The sequence below is a fragment of the Apodemus sylvaticus genome, chromosome 1 (genome assembly GCF_947179515.1).
Source record: "Apodemus sylvaticus chromosome 1, mApoSyl1.1, whole genome shotgun sequence".
NCBI lineage: Eukaryota > Metazoa > Chordata > Mammalia > Rodentia > Muridae > Apodemus > Apodemus sylvaticus.
Window position 1 is genome coordinate 8,837,501 of NC_067472.1, and position 21,400 is coordinate 8,858,900.

The following is a 21,400-nucleotide window of genomic DNA, read 5'->3' on the forward strand; positions in this document are numbered from 1 at the left end:
AGTTAGTGCGAGGCCAAGCAGAGCAATTCCTCCAGAAGCAAAGAGAAGCTGCATTGAATCAGTCAGCTTGGAAGAGTAGATTGTATGGAGGCTAGGAGTGTCCAGGCTTAGTCCTAGGGATAGGTCGGACAGAGAAGGGAATGCTCTGGGCTCAGTTAGCTCAAGGTGTGGGTTCACACAGCTTGGCTTCTTATCTCATCTCATCCCATTATTTGAGGAAATAAAAGCAACATTTCCAGCTTATCATTTCAGAGTGTTCAGTATATACTCAGCTGATCCCAGAGGTTTGGATCTACGGTAGGGTGGAATAGCATGGTGGAATGCTATGGCATCAAAATCTGGTCATCCCATAGTGAGAGGGAAACAGAGACAGAGGAAGGGAGGGAGAACAAGAAAATCATGTAATGGCTTATCCTGTGTGGCCCCTTTTCTCTAGTTATCCCTTTATTAGTTTCTACCAATATTAGTGCCATAAAAATCATAACTTTATCAGTGGATCATACCACTGGTTAAAACAGAGCTTGCACACTCTAGTAACATCTCAAACATTCCACCAGCTTATACTGTTCTCGATGGTTCTCAGTTTGCCATCCTTTTGGGGGATGCTTCATGTTAACATAAAACTCTCTTGACATCACAAGCAAGACTGAGGTGAAAGTATTTTGTCCAGGAAGAGATTTTCACCACAGTTGCTCACTCCTAATTAGATGGTATGTAAATAAATTTTGTCTGTCAAATGAAGCACACCAAGTCTTTCACTGAGAAGTGGGGTAATAAACTGCATCCTGGAGCTAATGAGGAAACAGTATTTTAAAGGTAGAAGGAATCTTGCAAAGATCTACCATTGTCATGATTTATATCTCAAATTATTGTAACTTTTACTGGAATATGTAACTCATTTTAAGACACTTAATAATGTCAGTCCATAGCAAGACCAGATGATGAGTGTGAGGATTGGCCGCCTTTATGGATTTCTGAGCAATGGCAGGAGAGACTTGGCAGAAAGATCTAAGTTAGTATCACATGTAGGGCCATACACGCAAGCACAGTTACTAATACTTCACCGTTCAGTGCACACTCACACTCCAACAAACTTGCCACAGGTCAAGTTCAGCAGACATCTTATCTGCTTCATAAAAAAGCTGGGGAGATATTTTTTCCTTTAACAAACTATCACACAGAATTATAGGAAGATCCATTGTAATTTTCCATCATCTCTATGTAAATATTCCAAGAAAATGTTGCCTTTCTGAAAACTCATATTTCAAGTTTGTGCTTATTCTGAAGTTAGTGACTGACAAATACATAAGTACTACAGTAAAGAAACAAGAACCTTTGAGGATCATACAGTACTTCCCCTTTCTTTTCTCAAGCCTTGGTGTGTCAACTCCTGACAGTCTGGGAATTCAGCTGTACTTGATTCTAGGACTGACACGCTTGAATTTGGACAATAATTTTCAGTGAAATAAAAAGATTCTTCTGGGACACATGGAGAATCTCTTGTGGTTTTTTAATTGGACTAAGAGTTTAATGACCCGCGCTTGTCACTTCTGTTTTTCATGGTCTTCAATGTAGTAATAAAACATCCCGGCCCATTTACATCAAAAAGAAGACAGTCAGTTCCACAAGTGTCTTTAGACATTTTATCACAATCAACCATAGGTGACAATTTAATTAATTACAATACCCAGCATGCCAGGGATTACTGTTTTCTCATTTCAAGTTGGCAAGAACTCAGTATATTGTATATGGTCAGGGATACAACTAGATGAATTCATTAATCCAGGTTTTGAGGTTTGTTTTTCTGAAACTATACTTGATACTAAGGTAGTATCAGACAAAGGGTCTGGTTAGGAGCAGATAAATCATAGTAAATATGGCAAAAGGAAGACTTAATTGTATTAAATTGAATGTAGTGTTGAAGGACCATAAATAGAACATTAAATTACAATTGAGGGCCTTCTTCACACTTGGGGCACAAAGAAAGGGGTTTGAGTTTTAAAAAAACTTAGAAATGCTTTCACAGAGGACAGACATCCTCTAAGAACTTGGAACAATGTAACCGTAACTGATATCCCAGGAGATTTTGGAACAAGCTCCAAACTCTGAGAAGCATTTTTTATCTTCTCTTCACATCTCAGACCATATGTTAACTCCACAGAATTTGGATTCAGATTCCTACAGATAGATCACCTTCAGTAAAGGCTATCACTTTTGAAGGAACAAACCCCAGAGTTGTTAGAGACTGGTAGGCCATTCTACTGCCTGGGGAAGGATTGCTGTTGCAGCAGGGCTGGGAGAATGCCTGTAGGATGGCAGACACGCAGGGATGGAAAGGCAGGCTTCACTTCTTCCATGATGATGATAAAATAAGTGGCTACTGTTAAAAATAATACACCCGAACTCTCCACAGGGTCTGGATACCCGCCTAAGACCTCCAGAAGATGAGCAGGGTTAACTTTCAACTGGAAGGAGGTAAGAGATCCTGGTGGCCCACTCCCAGCTAAGGACCTAATGACTATTGAAGGCTGCTGAGGAAGGAGAGCCAAGTCCTTTGATGGGAAGAGAACCACTGGTAGGTTCTCCAGGCTTCTGGGAATGGCTCCACATGTGTATGTATTTGAGCAGCATTAACTGGATGCAGTGAGCTATAAGAGAAAGGGAATGTTTGGGAGTCCCATGTCTCTGCTTCCCATATCACCAAGGAAGTAATAGGATTATAGATGTCTGCCACCACATTCCACTTTATACAGGTTCTGCACTCAGGCCCCTGAGCAGCAAGTGCCGCTCATTGAGCCTCCATATTCTCTTTTTATTTACATCTAAAACCAAATCAAAACAACAACAACAAAACAAAAATGAAAAGAAAAAATAAGATTAAATAAAAACAAACAAACAAATGAGAATAGGACAAAATTTAAAAAACGAATAACAAAGGGCTAAATAAAATCCATTAAAAACACACATGTACATGCAGAGATATACACATTCACAAACAGAAATCCCACAAAGACACAAAACCAGAAAACATAATATGTAAGTCAAAGGCCTGTAGGGGAAAAGTACTCAGACAAAGTAGTGTGGTGACACAAACAGAACAAAACAAACCAAGACCAAGAACACCTACAAAATTACCATTGAGTTCATTTTGTGTTAGACATCTACTGCTGGGCATGAGGCCACCCTTAGTGAGACTCCACTGGGGAAAACTAAATTTTCTGTGGTGAGTATCTATTATTTGGAAATAACTTCTGGGTTAGGGATGGATGCATGTGTCCACTTCCCCTCAGTGCTGGAACCACATCTGTCTTGGGCCTGTGCAGGTCCAGTGCATGCTGCTGCAGTCTCTATGAGTTCATATACATTGCATAGACACACCATCTTTATTTATGCTACTTTAGTTTCCTTGTGTGGGCATCTATGAACAAGAGGGATCACAGCTGTCACACCCTTCTCTAATGGACTCTTGGCTACTAAAGGATTCTGGAGGAGGAAAAGCTGTTGTGTTTAGATGTTTATCCCCTGGGAAGCCCAGCAAGTTATACACAGACCCAAAGAAGCTAAATGAGATGGAAGGCCCAAGAGAAGATGTTTGAATCTCACTTAGAAGGGGAGAAAATAGTAATAGGAGTCAGATAGAGGGATGGAACTGAGTGGGAGAGGGAATGGGGTGTGTGTGTGTGTGTAGGGACGGTTCAGGATGAAGTGAGGAGAGAGATAGGAAAGAGGGCCAGAAGGCCAGGGTAGTGAATGGAGATCTGTGGCTGGCTGGGTTAGAGGAGTGGGGATTATCTCTAGGACTTGCCAGAGACCCGGGTAGAGAGAGGGAGGCTTCCAGGAGTCTATGAGGATGACTTTAGCTGAGACTCATAGCAGTGGGGATGTGGAATCTGAAGAGGCCACTTCCTGTAGCCAGGCAGGACCCAAGTAGAGGAATAAGGACACCAACCCATCCAGAAAACTTTTGACCCAAATTTTGTCCTGTCTACAAGAAATGCAGTGACAAAGAAGAAGCGGAGATTGAGGGAATGGCCAAGCGACAAGTGGCCCAACCAGAGATCTATCCCATGGGCAAGCACTGATCCCCTGACACTAGTAATGAGACCATGTTATTCGTGAAGACAGGAATCTAGCATGGCTGTCCTCTGAGAGGCTCCACCCAGCAGCTGACTGAAACAGGTGCAGACACTCACAGCTAAACATTGCATGGAGAACAGGGACTATTATGGAAGACTTAGGGGAAGAATCAAGGACCCTGAAGGGGATAGAAACTCCACAGGAAGACCAACAGAGTCAACTAACCTTGACCCTCGGGGGCCTTCAGAGACTGAACCACCAACCAAAGAGCATACACTGGCTAGACCTGGGTCCCCTGCTCATATATAGCAGATGTGTAGCTTGATCTTCACGTCGATCTCCCGGCAACTGGGTTGGGGACTGTCCCTAAGGAGGTTGACTGTCTGTGGAATCATTTCACCAATGGCGCTGTCTTCTTTGGCCTCAGTGGGAGAGGATGTACCTCGCCCTTCAGAGAGTTGATGTGCTAGGGTGGGGGGGATAACCAAGGGGGAGTCCACCCTTTAGAGCAGAAGAGGAGGGGGCGAAGGACTGTGTGAGGGGGGGACTGGAAGGGCGGTGTCAGTGACCAGGATGTAAAGTGAATAAATAAATAAATAAATAAGAGGAAAACATAAATAAAAATTATTTTAAACAGTAAAAATATAATAATAATAATTATTATTATTAATGATAATAATAGTAAAAAACATTTTGAAAGATGACTATTGGGGAAGTGAAAACTGAAAATCAAAAGTTTAGTAAGACAACTAACTTCACATCCATAAAATGAGGTCCGTAAGTAAAAGGCTTATTTTTCTGAGAATTGCTGATGGGGGGACATTTAAAATCCCAGGCCTTGTTCATGGCAATGAGAAACAGTACACCCACTTTGCAAAGCAATCTCACAGTTTCTTAAAACTTAAGTATACTTCTCTCATTTGAGTCAGCTAATCTATATCTAATACCCCTCAAGATAAGTGACAACATACATGTAATTTTTATTAACTATCTATAATTTTTATGTGAGGGAAGCAGTAAGCAGCCAACCCCACTTTATGCTTATGTTTAAATAAAAGTCAGCTTATAAAGGAGACTCTTCTATATTTTCATCTTGTCGCTCTAATTGTCAGTATTTTGTGGGCTACATTTTCTCTCTTCTTTTGTATTTTTGTCTCTGTTTCCCTTTTCCTCTGGAATAAACAGCATCTGGCTTGCTTCTGCCTCTGTAGGATTCCTTGAGAAAGGATGAATGGAGAACCACATGAAAGGGGCTCAAATCAAAGTTAGCTGCATTGTATCCTATTTGAAGTTTGGCTGCTGTACAATTGTTTGGATTCAGAGGCGTTGGTGGGAGCCAGCTTTATGAGCTCTCGCGTTGATCACTGTTTGCCTGCCAAAGTGAAACTTCCAGGTATTGATATGCCAGCCAAATAGGTAAGCTGTACCCATCAAGGCAAAACCTACAATACCGACGTGCTTCCTCTCCATGGCTACCTGTACTCATTGCTGTAAGGAGATGTGAATTTGTCATTAGTTGCCAATTTGTGCTGAAAGCCTTCAGTCAACAGGGTGCTGACACATTTCTGTGCTGGCTGTAGAAATGAGCAGGCATGGCATATCTGCTATCCCAAAGATGCTGTGTTCTTTTGAGTTGAGACAGAGTATGCAATGAAGAATAAAAGTAACAGTATTTGATTGTGTAATACTTTTCTCCACAAGTAAAACATTCTGCCCTGCAGGAGAGGTCTTTAAACAGGACAGTAAACAACTCAAAATAGCTCCAGGAAATCCCTGAAACCTACTAGATTCACTAGGCCCCCTCTCTGCCACAGTGATCAATAGAGCTATTGAGAGTTTCTCAGACAATTCAAACATCAGAGACAAGCCAGGAGTTAAGACCAGCTTCCTGGAAGAAGCAGAGATCAGCAGAACTTCAGGGAAAAGGTTTAGACTAGGTTCCTTAGGCCTTAGAACCTGGAAAGAACACTGTCCATTCATTTTTATCAGTGCAGTGTGCTGCAGGTTTTCCAGCTTTCGTAGGCTGTCACCCATGCTGGGGAGCGCTTTGTAATCCAGGTGTCTCATCTCCGCTGCTGTAAGTAACCTCTTACTCATACTCCTGTAATCACAAATTCATTGGCTTACCAAGATGTACATTGGTGGAATCCTTCCTTACTTTGGTCTGACAAGACTCCCTCCCTGGGTTGAATAGACATGTATAATAATTCACCAGGGAAAGTTTGTCACAGAAAAGCTTGAAAATAATAATTGGCCACAGTAAATAAGAGAGGAGTGGAGAGATAAAGTCAGGTCAAGTAAGATTGAATACAGGTGGTGTGAGTCTTGAAATATTAATAAAAAGAGTTCGAGAAAGGAGGGAGAGCAGTATTCACAGCACCAGGTGACATGCTTGTCTGGCATAAGCCTTTGACTCCCTGTTATCTGAGCAGGGCCACATTTCATATCTCAGCCCTGTTATGAGGTTGACATGATTATTTTTATTTTCATTTTAATGGGTAAGAAAATGGAACCTCAGAGAGACTTAGAGCTGATGCATAGGTATTCAAGAGACAAAAAACGAAACAAAACAAAAAACCAGGAAGTGAAGTGTGAGATGCTTTGATTTTGAGAACATACCAGTGTGGTATGCATGTGTTGTGCAGTCTATCTGTCTGTCTGTCTGTCTATTTATCACCTTTCTTTCTTTCTTTCTTTCTTTCTTTCTTTCTTTCTTTCTTTCTTTCTTTCTTTCTTTCTTTCTTTCTTTCTTTCTTTCTTTCTTTCTTTCTTTCTTTCTTTCTTCCTTCCTTCCTTCCTTCCTTCCTTCTTCCTTCTTCTTTCTTTCTTTCTTTCTTTCTTTCTTTCTTTCTTTCTTTCTTTCTTTCTTTCTTTCTTTCTTTCTTTCTTTCTTTCTTTCTTTCATCTATCCACCTATCTATCTCCAAATTTGGATATGTTTGACTACTTCCATTTAGTAAGGTTCCTTAAGAAACTCTTTGCTAGGGGGTTTCCAAAGGGGAGACCTGGAAAGGGGAAAATATTTGAAATGTAAATAAAGAAAATATCCAATAAAAAAGAAAATATAACACCCTAAAAAATCTCTTTGCTAAAATCTGAAACTCTTATCACTTACCAAGGGCATTCATTACTCACTCAGGGTTACAGTGCCACCATCGCATTCCAAAGCTTGCCTTCTTGCTTTTTAGCCTAGTTGGCTAGAATCTTAAAGGAAGGTGAAACATACATGAGCTCCTGCAGTCCAGAGGCTTATAGCCAAGGAATTAAGGTAGAATGAGCTACTTATCCACAGTATTGAGTGCATATTCATAACTTTTACATGCATTGCAAAGGGTAAAATGGGATCTTCCTTGGACTAGAGAGCTCACAAAAGCTCATTGTCAATTCAAGAGGCAGGAGGGGCCTCAACAGAGCCAGCATGGCAACCATCTGTGTCTTAAGAAAAGGCTGTCTCTTCTTTGCAGCTGCTGCTGTGAAACACACTCAAGGGAAGTGCACTCTGAGGGCTCATCTGCAACCGATTCCAGTGCACCTGGTTAACCTTCTCTTTGGAGCGTGGCATCAGCAGATTTATTATGTCTTTAGGACAGAAAATCTATCAGCCTGTGCATTAGTTTTTAGAGGAAGGCTATATTTTAACTTTGCCCAGTCTATACTGAGTGATGGGAACCTTAATATCTTCAGCATATTTTCTCAAAGCAAGGACCTAGGAACATTCATGTGACATGAGGTGATTCCTGGGCTCCCCTGCTCTCAAGGCTCTTTGTTCGTTTATATTTCAGTTCCTTCAAGCTATGGCCGGAAAATGGAAGTCGTGCTAATTCACAGGCTGATGATGTGTTGAAGGTAAAATTATAGAAAGGAAGTAAAATTATTTTGTTAGTTTTTGTTTTGGTTCAGAAGCTTTCCCTTTCTATAGGCCTGAGTTTTAGACATATGTAGAAAAATCAGGAAGGCATCTTTTCTGGAACTACCTTTCTCATTATGTTTTCTACTATTGTATGTCATGGTTCAGTTTGTGTGTCTTTGAATTCATATGCAGAGGTTCTAATTCCAATAATCACAGAATATGAGATAAAGTTAAAATTATATTAGAGTGGCATTAGTTTAGCACATTTAGCATTTCTCTCTCTCTCTCTCTCTCTCTCTCTCTCTCTCTCTCTCGCTCGCTCACACACACACACACACACACACACACACACACACACACACACACATTTAGCCTATTGACATTTGGGACAAGCAACATGGCTTAGTGAGTACAAGCACTTGCTGCCAAGCTTGACAGCCTGAGTACCATCCCTGGGACTCACACAGTTGAAGTCAGGTCGAAGAACTTTCTATGGTCTCCTTAGTCACGCTTCAGCACATGCACCTGTCCTATGAAAACAAACTAATGGAAAACAGCAGCAAAATCAACAAATTAATATTTTTAGTATGACATTTCTATAGATAATTATAGGACTGTGAAAGGCAGCCTGGTTCCTGGTTGACCTAAGGCTAGAAACCCCGGTGATCCTAAATGCATTTTGCCCCACTCCTGGACACCAGGCTGCTGACACGAGGCTGCAGAGGCTGCAGCTCTTCATAGATTTGTGGCCATCAGTCATGTAAGGGCAATGTCCCAAGCCCCTCCACAGGTAGAGGACATGACCTATGATCCTGTAGCCTCAAACAGATCTCCATTTTAATGAGGCACCTAAAGGCCTAGAGGTCTTAGCCAATTAACTCTTCCTAGATACTCCTCCCTGCAAAAGGTATTTAACCTTAGGCCCGCCCTGAGAAGGGGGGTGCTGTTTTACTCATCTACTTTCCGCCATGACAATCAATGTCTTAAAACCATGGACTGACTCTGCCAGCAGCTGTCAAGCCAAGGACTTTCCTTCGGGACCAGCCTGAGAGCTCTTTCCTCTTTTCCCCCTCTGCCCCAGGCTAGATCCAGCCTTTGGGCCTCAACTCCACTGTCAGCTCTTCTGCAGGCTTTGGGACCCCTGAGCCAGTTATGGCTGTCCCCCACCTCAGGCTGGGCTCCCCCACCCCCAAGTGGTGTCCTGTGGCTTCCCCATAGCCCCAAACCTGCCCAGCAGCAGTATGAGGTAAGTGTTGTCAATTTTCCTGCATCCTGCCTCCATGAGCGAGTACATTAACCCTACAGATAATGTTAGTCATTCATTCGCCCGATTACCCTCCGCTGTCCCTAGGTGCTGTCTCTGCTGTCTTCTTTTCTCCCAGAGTCCCTTGTGCTTTCATGTCATGTAGATTCTATTCTCTCTTTTCTGTTTTTCTACTCACCAATAGTGATCTCTTTCCTCCTCTCATAATTCCCTGTTTAATTTCATAAGGTACACTCACACAGTCTACATATTGATATGCACATCAATTTACATATACACACATACATATATAAAATCTAGGATCCACATATGAGAGAAAACATTTGTCTTTCTGAGTCTGGCTTACTTCCCTTTACATAATAATTTCCATTTTTATTATTTTCCTGAAAATGTCATTATTTTATTTTTCTTTAAAGTCGAATAAAATTTCATTCTGCCTATCTGCCACACTTTCTTTGTCCCTCAAAAACTGAGTTGTCTTAAATGAAAACTGAGTCCATTTGACGTAGTCAATCCTGAAAGCATTTACATACAAATAAACAGACTCACATACACACACGCGCCCACATACACACACCTGTGTGTGTGTGTGTGTGTGCGCGCGCGTGCATGTGAATCATAATTCAAGAACAGAAGCTACCAACTTGAGAGTGGGAGGGTGGGGGAAGGGTTTGAGGCTTTGAGGGAGGGGAGCTGGAAGGAGCTGGAAGACAGACTGGAAAGATGGAAAAACACACTTAAAATCAATCAATCAATGAAACAAACAAACAAATAAACAACCCAAGCTCTAAGCCATTTCTGAGTTTTCAGGAATGTAAAGGCAGAGTGTGTCCAGGGAGGCCTCATGCTGTGAACACTGTAGTCCCAGATGGCTCAGTGTGTTCTCTACCCCTAGGGAAGTCCCATAAATACAGGAGCACAATTTTGTCCACAGGTCTTGCTGTGTGAAGCTGAGGTACTTTCATGAGAGTTTGCTTCCACTCAGTCCTGCGGGGCAGCATTCCAGAGTCCCCTGTTGCATCTGGATGACTCTGGTAATCTGTGGAATCCACCATAACCTATCAAGGAATCTCCCACACGCACAAGAATGTGTTGTTGAGGTGTTAGAGGGGGGTCGTTTTCCTTTGTTTTGATCACTCTCTGGAACAAAAGAGGATATTGCTCATAATTGCTAGCCTTGTGCAGGGTGGTAGCAAGGAGAACTAAAAGGAAGGAAAGAGGTGCTCTCTGTGCTGGCTCCTGAGTTCTGTGGAAACACGTGTATCTGACATTCCATCTTTATTTATTTGCTTTAAGGTAATCTTTTGAGAATACATTTTTATTAATATGAAAGGAGCATTCAAAACTTTCCCTTTGGTTTTCCAAGTCTGACTTCAGGCTGATGTAGAGGCCGGAGAAAGCATAGATCCCCTCTTCCGTTCATAAGCCATGCCTGCAGTTCAACTCTGCTTTATATATTTAGAACCACGGCGATGACACTTGCCATAGAGGTACAGGATGTGAGCGTTTGGATGGTTCAGGACCCCCTGACCTTGTTTGGCTTCTGTAACACCTGTGAGTCGAGGGCAGAGCTGGTTTTCTGGCTTTTCACAGTTGCACAGGACTCCATACTATAGAGGGCATTCATTGCCTTGGGGCTTTTAATATTTCGCAATTGCTATTCATTAAATTTTAAATAAACTTATCTTCAACTACATGTTTTATAATGAATCCGTCAGGACAAAGAAACACACACGTAGTGGCCATATAATCCTTAGCATCTCACAAATATAAAAAGGAGGGAAAATTATATGCTAACTGGTTATAAGGGCAAGTGCTATAGGAGATGAACTCCAGGTAGGGGGATGATAGTGGTTTTACTGATCCCGTGAACTCTGAGAAGATACTAACCAGGGATGCATGCCTGATTATCTCTCTTGGCTGAGCACTTACTCATTTGCTGACTGTCAGAATTAGAACATTCTTACAAAGTTTTCAGAACCAAGGAGAAACTGGATCAGACTCCAAGCATCCAAATGAAAGCCAACTGTGAACACTTCCATACACTTTGAATTTCCAGGAACATGCTGGCATCTGCCCTTATCAAAAAGAGTCGTAAAACTCAGTTACGGGAAACAATGTCTTAGGACATTTTCAGAGGAGGAAATTTGAGAGTTGTTTAAAATATTAAGTTGCCATTGATGCTGTCTGTCCAAATTTGTTGAGACTGAAAGCATACATGAAGATTAATCTTTCCTGGGGGCAGGATTTATAGAGAATATCAATATGCTTTACCAGTAAGGTCCGAGACCTCCTGATCTCAGTACCAGTCCTTCAGGCTCAAGGTCATAGAGCTTAATAAAGGCAGAGCTTGGGCTGGACTCAGGCTTCCTGGTTTACAGTTGATTATCTGGCATATCTGACAATTTCTCATTACCCACTCACTCTTGCAGATACAATAGATAACATGAGCTATGGAAATCCCTTTCCCAGAGACAGAAGTGTGAACCAGGTCCACAGACAGCAGGTGAAGCTAGAGGTGTGATAAGAACTTCTCAAGCCTTGTGCATGTTGTCATAGTCACTATGAGTTCATATATGCAACTTCTCCTGCTGCCAGGGAAGTCCCTTATTGGAGAGAGTGAGTTATCTTTGGTTTAGTTGCTGGCCAAGGGCGACCTGTGGAGATCCCCAAAGCAGCTGATGTTAGGACAGAGACTGCTCTCTGAAAATGAACATTGACATTGCTAAGGACAATATCCACACAACTCATTGAAAGTAGACAGGTCAAATTTGTGCCTGCCTGGAGCCTTCCCCCTGGTGTTTCTAGTCTCTTTGGTACAGGAAAGTACTTGGAAGGCTATGGAAAGAGAAAGGTAGATACCATTCCAGACACAAAAGTTTTGACCTATATTCTGCCCTACCTGCAAGATGTGTTGGAGCAATGGTGGCTCAGCATTTGTGGGAGTGGCCAACCAATATCTGATTTTACTTAAGGCCCACACCTCCAAAATGAGCCCATGCCTGACACTGCTTGGATGCCCAGGACAGCGACTGATAGCCCAGAAATCGCGTGGAACCAAACTTGACTGGTCTTAAGAAGAGATCAATGAAATGATTTCTAATGATATTCTGCTGCACTCTTGCCTTCTGTTGTGAGAGCAAATGTAGAGAACCAGAGTGAGACATTATGTGGAGAGAGTCTACATTGGAACTGTCCATCTGGCCCTTCCCTTTTGGAGCTCAGGGAATTCAGAGAAAGAGAAGAAGGAAAGATTGTACAAGTCAAAGGAAAATGAAGGACATGGCCTGAATAACCAGACAGGGTGCCTACTGCCTAACAGAGACAGAAGCATCAAGCACCGGGTCACATGAGTCTGCACTAGGTCAGCTCCGTGTATCTTAGGACCGTTAGCTTGTTTTGTGGGTCTCCTAACAGTGGGAACAGTTGGATCTCTGACTCTTTTGCCTGCTTTTGGGACTCTTTTACTCTTGTTATTTTGCCTTGTCCAATCTCAGTGCTTTGTTTAGTTTTGTTTGCCTGCTTTTTTCTAATGGGAGCCATAGGGAGAGTGTGTCTGGTCGGATGGCGGGAAGACTTGGAGGAGGGAAAGAAAACTGTGGAAAAAATGTATTGTAGAGAGAAAAATCTATTTTCAACAACAGCAGCAACAACAACAAGAAGGTTGAGTCAGGAGGACGATAAGGCAAAGGCCCATCTTAGCAAAGCCATCTTTTAAAAGATATAAAATAAAGGGAAAGGAAACTTACTCAGTGTGAGTGTTGGGGCCAAAGTGTGGACATCTGAGAAATACATTGTCTTAGTGGAACAGTCATTCCAATCATTCCATGAATCAAGTTAGGGGATGATTGACACGTGCCCATATGCTTAGTGATATGAAGATCACAGATGGTCCATTTAGGAGAGTTTGGGCAGAGTTAGTAGGCATGGTAGTATGGTAGAGTTTCCCAGAAAAGACATGAAGAAACTATTTCCTTTTCTTCTTATTCTTTTCTTATAAAATACATCCCAACAACAACCTCTCCACCCTCCCCTCCTCCTAGTTCCCTTCTCCCATCTCTCCAACGTTCACTGTTCTTCCATTTTCCTTTAGAAAAGAACAGGCTTCTTAGTGCTGCTCAATAGAACCCAGCATGACAAGATGCTTAAGGACAAGGCATAAACTCTCACGGGGATTGATGAGATAAAACTTGCTCTTTAAAGTATGGAGGGAGGGAGGGAGAGAGAGAGAGAGAGAGACAGAGACAGAGACAGAGACAGAGACAGACAGAGACAGACACAGAGACAGAGTGAGGAGGGAGAGAGATAAAATTTCACCCTGTACCAAACACCTTCATTTTTAACTGTGAGTTTTTTAAGCTTCTTATTTATCCCTTGATTCACAGAAACGCGTAGGATTAAGTTTCAAATTTTAATAGAGACATCTTGGGGCTCAACGTTGAGCAGTTTTAATGCTGCTGATATCCCACATAAGCAAATCGTGTTCTGATATAAGCCCTGGATACCCTTGTGTGTCAACAGATTGCTGTTGAAGCAGTTCCAAGGATGAAAAGAAAACACTTCACTCCTTCGTGGTTTTGTAAACAGAAGCACATCTTTGGAGAACAGTTTAATAAGAACAAATTATGCTTCTGTTCATGCAATTTTGTTTAGAAGTAATAGATTCGCTTCTTTCTATGGCAAGCACTGAACATATTCTTAGTTTCCTAATAACTTCTTCTATTAATCGACACTGGCTATTTGCTCTGCATTAACTCACTTGTTTTGGCAGGAGGATAAACATGGAATACCTAAAATACATATTTATTTATGATTTCTCCAACTCTTCATTCTCTAAGTCCCCTTTTATTTTTATTGAATGAGCTTTATGCTGGTGAAATGTTGCAATCAGCTTTCCTTTTCTGGAGACAGTTCTTAAACACCTAATGAATGAGGCCAGAGGTGCTGTGGAGAGCAATCAGCCAGATGCTGGGAACCTGATTAGGTCAAGAAAACCCTCTCCAAACTGTGCTGAAGAGAAAATAAAAGTAATGAGTTTGCATGGGACAGCATTGATGGATATTGAAGAAATCATTGATGTGTATTGATACAATAACTGAAGGCAGTTGTCATGGTAATAGCGTTAATTTAACAGATTGTCACACATGGATCTAAATAGTGTGTTTTGTTAATCAGACTTTTGTAATTCTATCACGGCATTAACTCAGCAAATTAAGTAAATCAGCCTGCCAAGCTTCAGCTTACAAATGTGTAACATGGAAATAATGATATCTAAATTTATAAGGTTCATTTGGAGCAGAAAAAAAAAGATTTGAAAACTAGACTATGATTTCCACTTCATACAAAATAGCAGGAATCTTCCTCATTTTCCAATTTTAAATGATGTCAGATGTGATACGGTAACCAGTAAATAGTTTTAAGAGATGATTAGTGGGGAATGGATTTTCTTTTCAACAAATCACATCAAAGGTTTATACATGGGAAAAAGTCAACCCGTTCCACCTATTGCTTAGAAAAATTAATAAAAAATTGTTTATAAACATAAGCAAAAAACAATTATCTAATATCTAAAATATATATCTATATCTAAAATATAGCATAAGGGGAAATTTTGTGACTTGGATAGAGTGAAACATTTTTTAATTCAGTATTAAAAAGGTTTATATTTTTGATTGTGAGCCTTTACCTGGTGATGATATCCATTTCCCTTGTTAAAAGGGCTTTCTGTCTGCTTTGAAAAAATGGACCACAAAACTCCAATAATTTGTTTTACTATTTATTTGAGATTGCAAAAATGAAGCAAAATTTAGTGGGCCTAGGAAAAAATATATAATGTAAACACATAATTTTATATATATATACAAACACACACATACATACAGAAACACAAAATGCACACATATACACATGCATACAAATATATACACACATAAAAAGAAACACACACATTCATACATACATACACACTTATAGTCCTCATACACACTCATTCAAACACACATATTCATTCATACACACATTCATACATTCTTTAGTATACACACATTCATTCTTGTACACATACACTGAGTACACATACTCATCCATATACTCTCATACCCCCCACACACTCACTTTCATACACACAAACACTTACATACAGCCATTCATATATACACAATTTTTTGTACACACACATTCATTCATGTACCGACACACACATTCAAACACCTTTATCTAAACATAAAGAAGCAGAAAAGCATATTAAAAAATTCTTTTAGAATATCACATCAGTGAACCAAAATTGTGAATGAATGGTCATATTGAATAGCTATAACATTGTTAATAGGTTCAATATTTTTATTCAATATATTTTTTATGTCCATTTCAAATGATTTCTCCTTTTCTGGTCCCCCACTCCCCAATAGTCACATAAGCCCCCTTCCCTCCCCTTGTTCTCCTACCCACCCCTTCTCACTTCCCTGTTCTGGTTTTGTCTTATACTGCTACACTGAGTCTTTCCAGAACCAGGGGCCACTCCTTCATTCTTCTTGTAAATAGGTTCAATTTTTAAGTAAAATAAAAAAGTCATTACTAACACAAAATTTTAATATTTGCATATTATTTCTTGTAGGGTTATTAAGGTTTTATTTTCTGATCAATAACTCACATGTGGTTAGAATTTTTAAAAATCTTTCTCTCATCTTTTATATCCTGAATGTAGTCTTTCCTTCAGCTACTTATTCCAGCCCTATCCTCTCACACACTCCTCCTCCATTTCCATTCACAAAAGAGCATGTCTCCCAGGATTATTAATCAAACATGGCATGACAATTAAGACTAGGCATTCACCCTCATATCAAAGCTGAACAAGGCAACCCAGAAGGAGAACAAGGGTCCCAAGAGCAGGCAGAAGAGTCAGCGACAATCCCTATGACTACTCTTAAGAGTCCCACAAGAACACCATACTACACAACTGTAACACATGTACTGAGGACGTAGGTCACACCCATGCAGCGTCTGTGTCTGTGTGAGCCTCTATGAGCCCTGATTAGTTTATACTTTGGGTCATGTTCTTCTGGTGTCTTCCATCCCTCTGGCTCCTACAATCATTCCTACTATCTTGCTTGTGGTTCCTGGAGCTATGCCTAATGTTGGCTTAAATATTTGAATTTGAGATCACTATTTTGAATGAACTAAAAAGAAACTAAATAATGAATCTAGCCATAAAGTAATGTTTGACATTTTGATTTGTTATGTTTTACTCTTTCTATTACTTAAAATAATTTTTAAATTTAAATATTTTCTGATTATAAATATTTTAAAATTTATATATAAAATTTTAAATTTAAATATTTTCTGATTATAAATATAAATATTTTCTTTCCCTCCCCCAAGTCCTTCCAGATGCTCTCCTCCACTCTACCCACTCAACCTAAACTTTTTCTTACAATAAAAACAAAACTCAACATAAAAAGCACAATAAAATAGCTAAGCTGAAAAAATATATTTAATAAATTATTTAAATTAAAATTGTAAAATATTAATAAACTTAAAAACGTTATTATTTATGAGTATCAGATTTTTAGTGTTGAAATGAGCTGGTACCACAAAATAGTTTTTGATTTACAAATGCCGCAGTACCAATTTTGCAAGGTATTACTTTTATACACAAAGAAAGTTACAAATATTGGGAAAATGCTATTCTGTAATTTAACATCCCAAATCACCATCATCATCATCATCATCATCATCATCAACACATATATTTAGATGTCTTGTCAGGGTTAATCTATAAAGTGACTTTAAATACTTTCTTTCTGTTATAAGTATGCTTTTACTTCCCTAAATTTTATAATTTGGCAAAATTCTGTATTTTCCTTATTTTCCTAAGAAATGATAATAGACTTTATCAATATACTTATGTCTTTCATCAGACTAAACTCTTCATGGACAGAAATCATGTCTGTTTGTCTCTCTTTTTGCTCAGGGTTCTTGTGATAATTTGGAAAGCTTGTTAATATAAAGGATCCCTTTTAATGCATTTATTCTTTTATATGGGTGTAGTTACTTCTGATTTATCTAGTTACTGAATGGAGACTCCTTGAGGAGAGGAGAAAAAAATCTTAATTTTCATTTTCCTGTCCTCCTACCCTGCCCAAGTTTGTTAATCTTACTTTCCTATCCAGAGGAATAAAAACCTACTGATCTGTTTGTTATTTAGCATTTTCAGAGAAAGGCTAAGGAGCATCATGACTTCTCAAATTTTTCTGCCCTGAAAATATATTTATATTTGCGAACACTTTCAAGTATAAAATTCCATTCTTCTTTTGGAATGTTGCTAAATTGATAAGCAATTTGCTCATAATTCTTCTGTAATTTGTTAGCTAGGCTCAAATAGAAAATGTTTTTATAATGGCATATTTATTTGTGTTATAGTATTTACATATACTCATTTATTTGCACACAGAAAAAAATGTGAACATGCTTAAAGACTTATAAATGAAGCAATAATTGCACTGATTTAAAATTTCAAATGATAAAAGCACTCTTGATTTTAAATGATAGTAATAAAAGAATAAATAACAGGAAAAATAAGCTGGAGGAAAGTGTATAAAAATCACATTTGATAGCAAACTTTTATTCAGAACATGTATAGAACTCTGCAAAACAAATACTGACAAAGGAGCCCAGTAAACATCAGGTACAATAATTCAAAAGGCATTTTCTTTAGATGAATAGCTTAAGAGCACCTATACAACTATTAGAATGAATAACACTAAAAAGACTGACCAGATCAATTATAGTTAAGGATTTGAGGTAACTGGGAGTCTCCCACAATTTTATTGAAATAATGTATAAGTGTGTAAATACTGTATAAGTCTTTATTCACCCATAGTAATTGTCTCCGAGGCTTACTTCTTAATCAGCTCAACCTTTCTAGCTCTTTCTGAATGTTGGCTAGCTTAGTTCAACTCTTGTGACTCAAACTCCTCTCCAAGCTGACTGATAATCTGGCTTCTCTCAGCATATCCCTGAAATGCTTGTCTTAGCCTCAAACTAACTCTGACAGTTTGCTTTAATCTTCTGGCTTCTACTGCCTCTTCTGCATGAACTAAATGGAACTGAACTTAACTCCATTGCATTGCCTCCTGTCTTGCCTGACTAAACTGAATTCATTGTCTTATCAAAACTGACTGACCTAACTGATCTCTCTCTTTCCTCCTGTACTGTTTGTAAATAGCCTCCATTTCCAGTCTGTTCTCTTGTGAGTTGGGTGTATCCTATCTCTGACTCATTCTGTCAAATCTTCCTATGATTCATCACCTTGTCTGCCCCTCAGTTAGACATCACTTTCAAATATGGATGCTTCCGTCTACAAACTTACCTTACTTACATTGTTTGAAATTAAAGGTGTATACTAAGGGACTTTCAGGATAGCTTCCCTTCTTCCACCCATCTTCTCTGCTTGTTGACTCCTCTGGAGCAACCCCAGCTGCCACGAACAGCCTGATATCCCAGGGGTCCTCCATTCTCATACCACCTCTCCTCCCACATTCATCAGAAAAGAGGCTCCTAAACCATACTGACCCAAACCTCTGGAACGACATAAACCTTCAGGCTCAGAACCATAGAACCCATAGAACTCATCAGAGGCTTGCCACACCAGGACCAACAAGGTTCACTCCCTTCCAATACAACAAGAAGTCCCAGGGGGGAAAAAAAAACATCCATAAAGATAAAGGCCCTGGAAGAATACAGTCAACAAACTTCAGGGCAATGTGACACCTCCAAAGCTCAGCTACCCAATTACAGCAAGCACTGGGTATCCTAACACAATTGAAATACAAGAAAATGACCTTAAACCAAATCTTATAAGAATGATAGAGACCTTTAAAGAGGAAACCAATAAATCTCTTAAAGACATACAGGAAAATATAACTAAATAGGTGAAGGAAATTAAAAAAAACTGTGCAAGAACTGAAAGTGGAAATAGAAGCAATAAAAAACAAAAGACAAACAAACAAACAAACAAAAAACACAAACTAAGGAAATCCTGGAAGTGATAGTATACTTGAGTGGCCCCAAAAATTCCACCAGAGAATTCCTAAACCTGATAAACAACTTCATCAAAGAATCTAAATATAAAATTAATGCAATCAAACAAGCAGCCTTCCTCTACTCAAAGAATAAGCAGGCTGAGAAATAAATTATGGATATGACACCCTTCACAATAGTTACAAATAATATAAAATACCTTGGTGTGACTCTAACCAAGCAAGTGAAAGATTTGTATGACAAGAACTTCAAGTCTTTGAAGAAAGAAATCAAAGAAGACCTCAGAAGATGAAAAAGTCTCCCATACTCATGGATTGGCAGGAATAATACAGTAAGAATGGTCAGCTTGCCGAAAGCAATCTATAGATTCACTGCAATCCCCATGAAAATTCCAACTCAATTCTTCATAGAGTTATAAAGAGCAATTTTCAAATTCATCTGGAATAACAAAAAACCCAGGATAGCAAAAACTATTCTCAACAATAAAAAAAAAAAATTGGGGGCAATCACCATCCATAACCTCAGGCTGTATTACAGAGCAATAATGATAAAAACTGTATGGTATTGGTACAGGGACAAGCAGGTAGATCAGTGGAGTAGAAGTGAAGAAAATTGGACATAGTATTACCTGAGGACCCAGTTATGTCACTCCTGGGCATACACCCAAAAGATGCTCCAATCTAGAACAAGGACACATGGTTCCCTATGTTCATAGCAGCCTTATTTATAATAGCCAGAAGCTGGAAATAGCCCAGATGTCCTTCAACAGATGAATGGATACAGAAAATTTGGTACATTTACTCAGCTATTAAAAACAATGACTTCATGAAATTCTTAGGCAAATGGATGGAAAGAGAAAATGTCATCCTGAGTTAGGTATCCCAATCACAAAAGAACACACATGGTATGCATTCACTGACTAGTGGATATTAGCTCAAAATCTCAGAATACCCAAGATACAATTCACAGACCACATTAAGATGAAGAAGGAAGACCAAAATGTACAGCTTCTGTCCTTCTTAGAAGGTGGAACAAACTACTCATGGCAGAAAATAGGGAGAGAAATGTGGAGCAAAGACTGAAGGAAAGGCCGTCCAGAGACTGTCCCACCGAGTGATCCATCCTATATATAGTCACCAAACCTAGACATTATTGTGTATTCCAAGAAGTACATGCTAACAGAATCCTGATATAGCTGTCTCCTGAGACATCCTGCCAGAGTCTGACAAATATAGAGGCAGATGCTCACAGCCAACCATTGGATTGTGCATGGGGTCTTCAATGGAGGAGTTAGAGAAAGGACTGAAGGAGCTGAAAGGTTTTGCAGCCCCATAGGAAGGACAACAATATCAACCAACCAGAACTCCCAGAACTCCCAAGGACTAAACCACCAATGAAAGAGTACATATGGAGGGACCCATGGCTCCAGCCACATATGTAGCAGAGGATGGCCTTTTAGGGCATCAATGGGAGGAGAGGCTCTTGGTCCTGTGAATGCTCAATGCCCCGGTGTAGGAGAATGCCAGGGTGTGGGGGTGGATGGTTGGATTGAGGAACACCCACATAGAAACAGGAGGAGGGGGGATGAAATAGGAGGTTTCAGGACAATCTGAAAGGGACAACATTTGAAATGTAAATAAAGGAAATATACAATAAAAAAGAGAAATGTTCAGCATTCTTAGTTATCAGGGAGATGCAAATCAAAACAACTCTGAGGTTCCATCTTGAACCCATCAGAATGGCTAAGATCAAAAACTTAACAGATAGTGCAGGCTGGTGAGGACGTGGAGCAAGGAACACTCCTCAATTGCAAGTGGGAATGCAGACTTGTATAACCAGTGTGTAAATCAGTTTGGAAATTTCTCATAAAACTTGGAATAGTTCTACATCAAGACCCAGCCATCCTACTCTTAGGCAAATACTACAAAGAGTCTTGCTCAACTAATATTCATAACAGCTTTATTTTTAATAGCCAGAAACTGGAAATTACCTAAATGTCCCTCATCTGAAAAATAACTAAATAAACATCTACACAATTAAATACTATCAGCTATTAAAAACAAAGACAGTATGAATGGCAAATGAAAGGAAAATGGATGGAACTTGAGAATATCTTCCAGAGTGAGGTGACCCAGTCCCAAAAGGACATGCATGGTTAAGTACTCACTTAT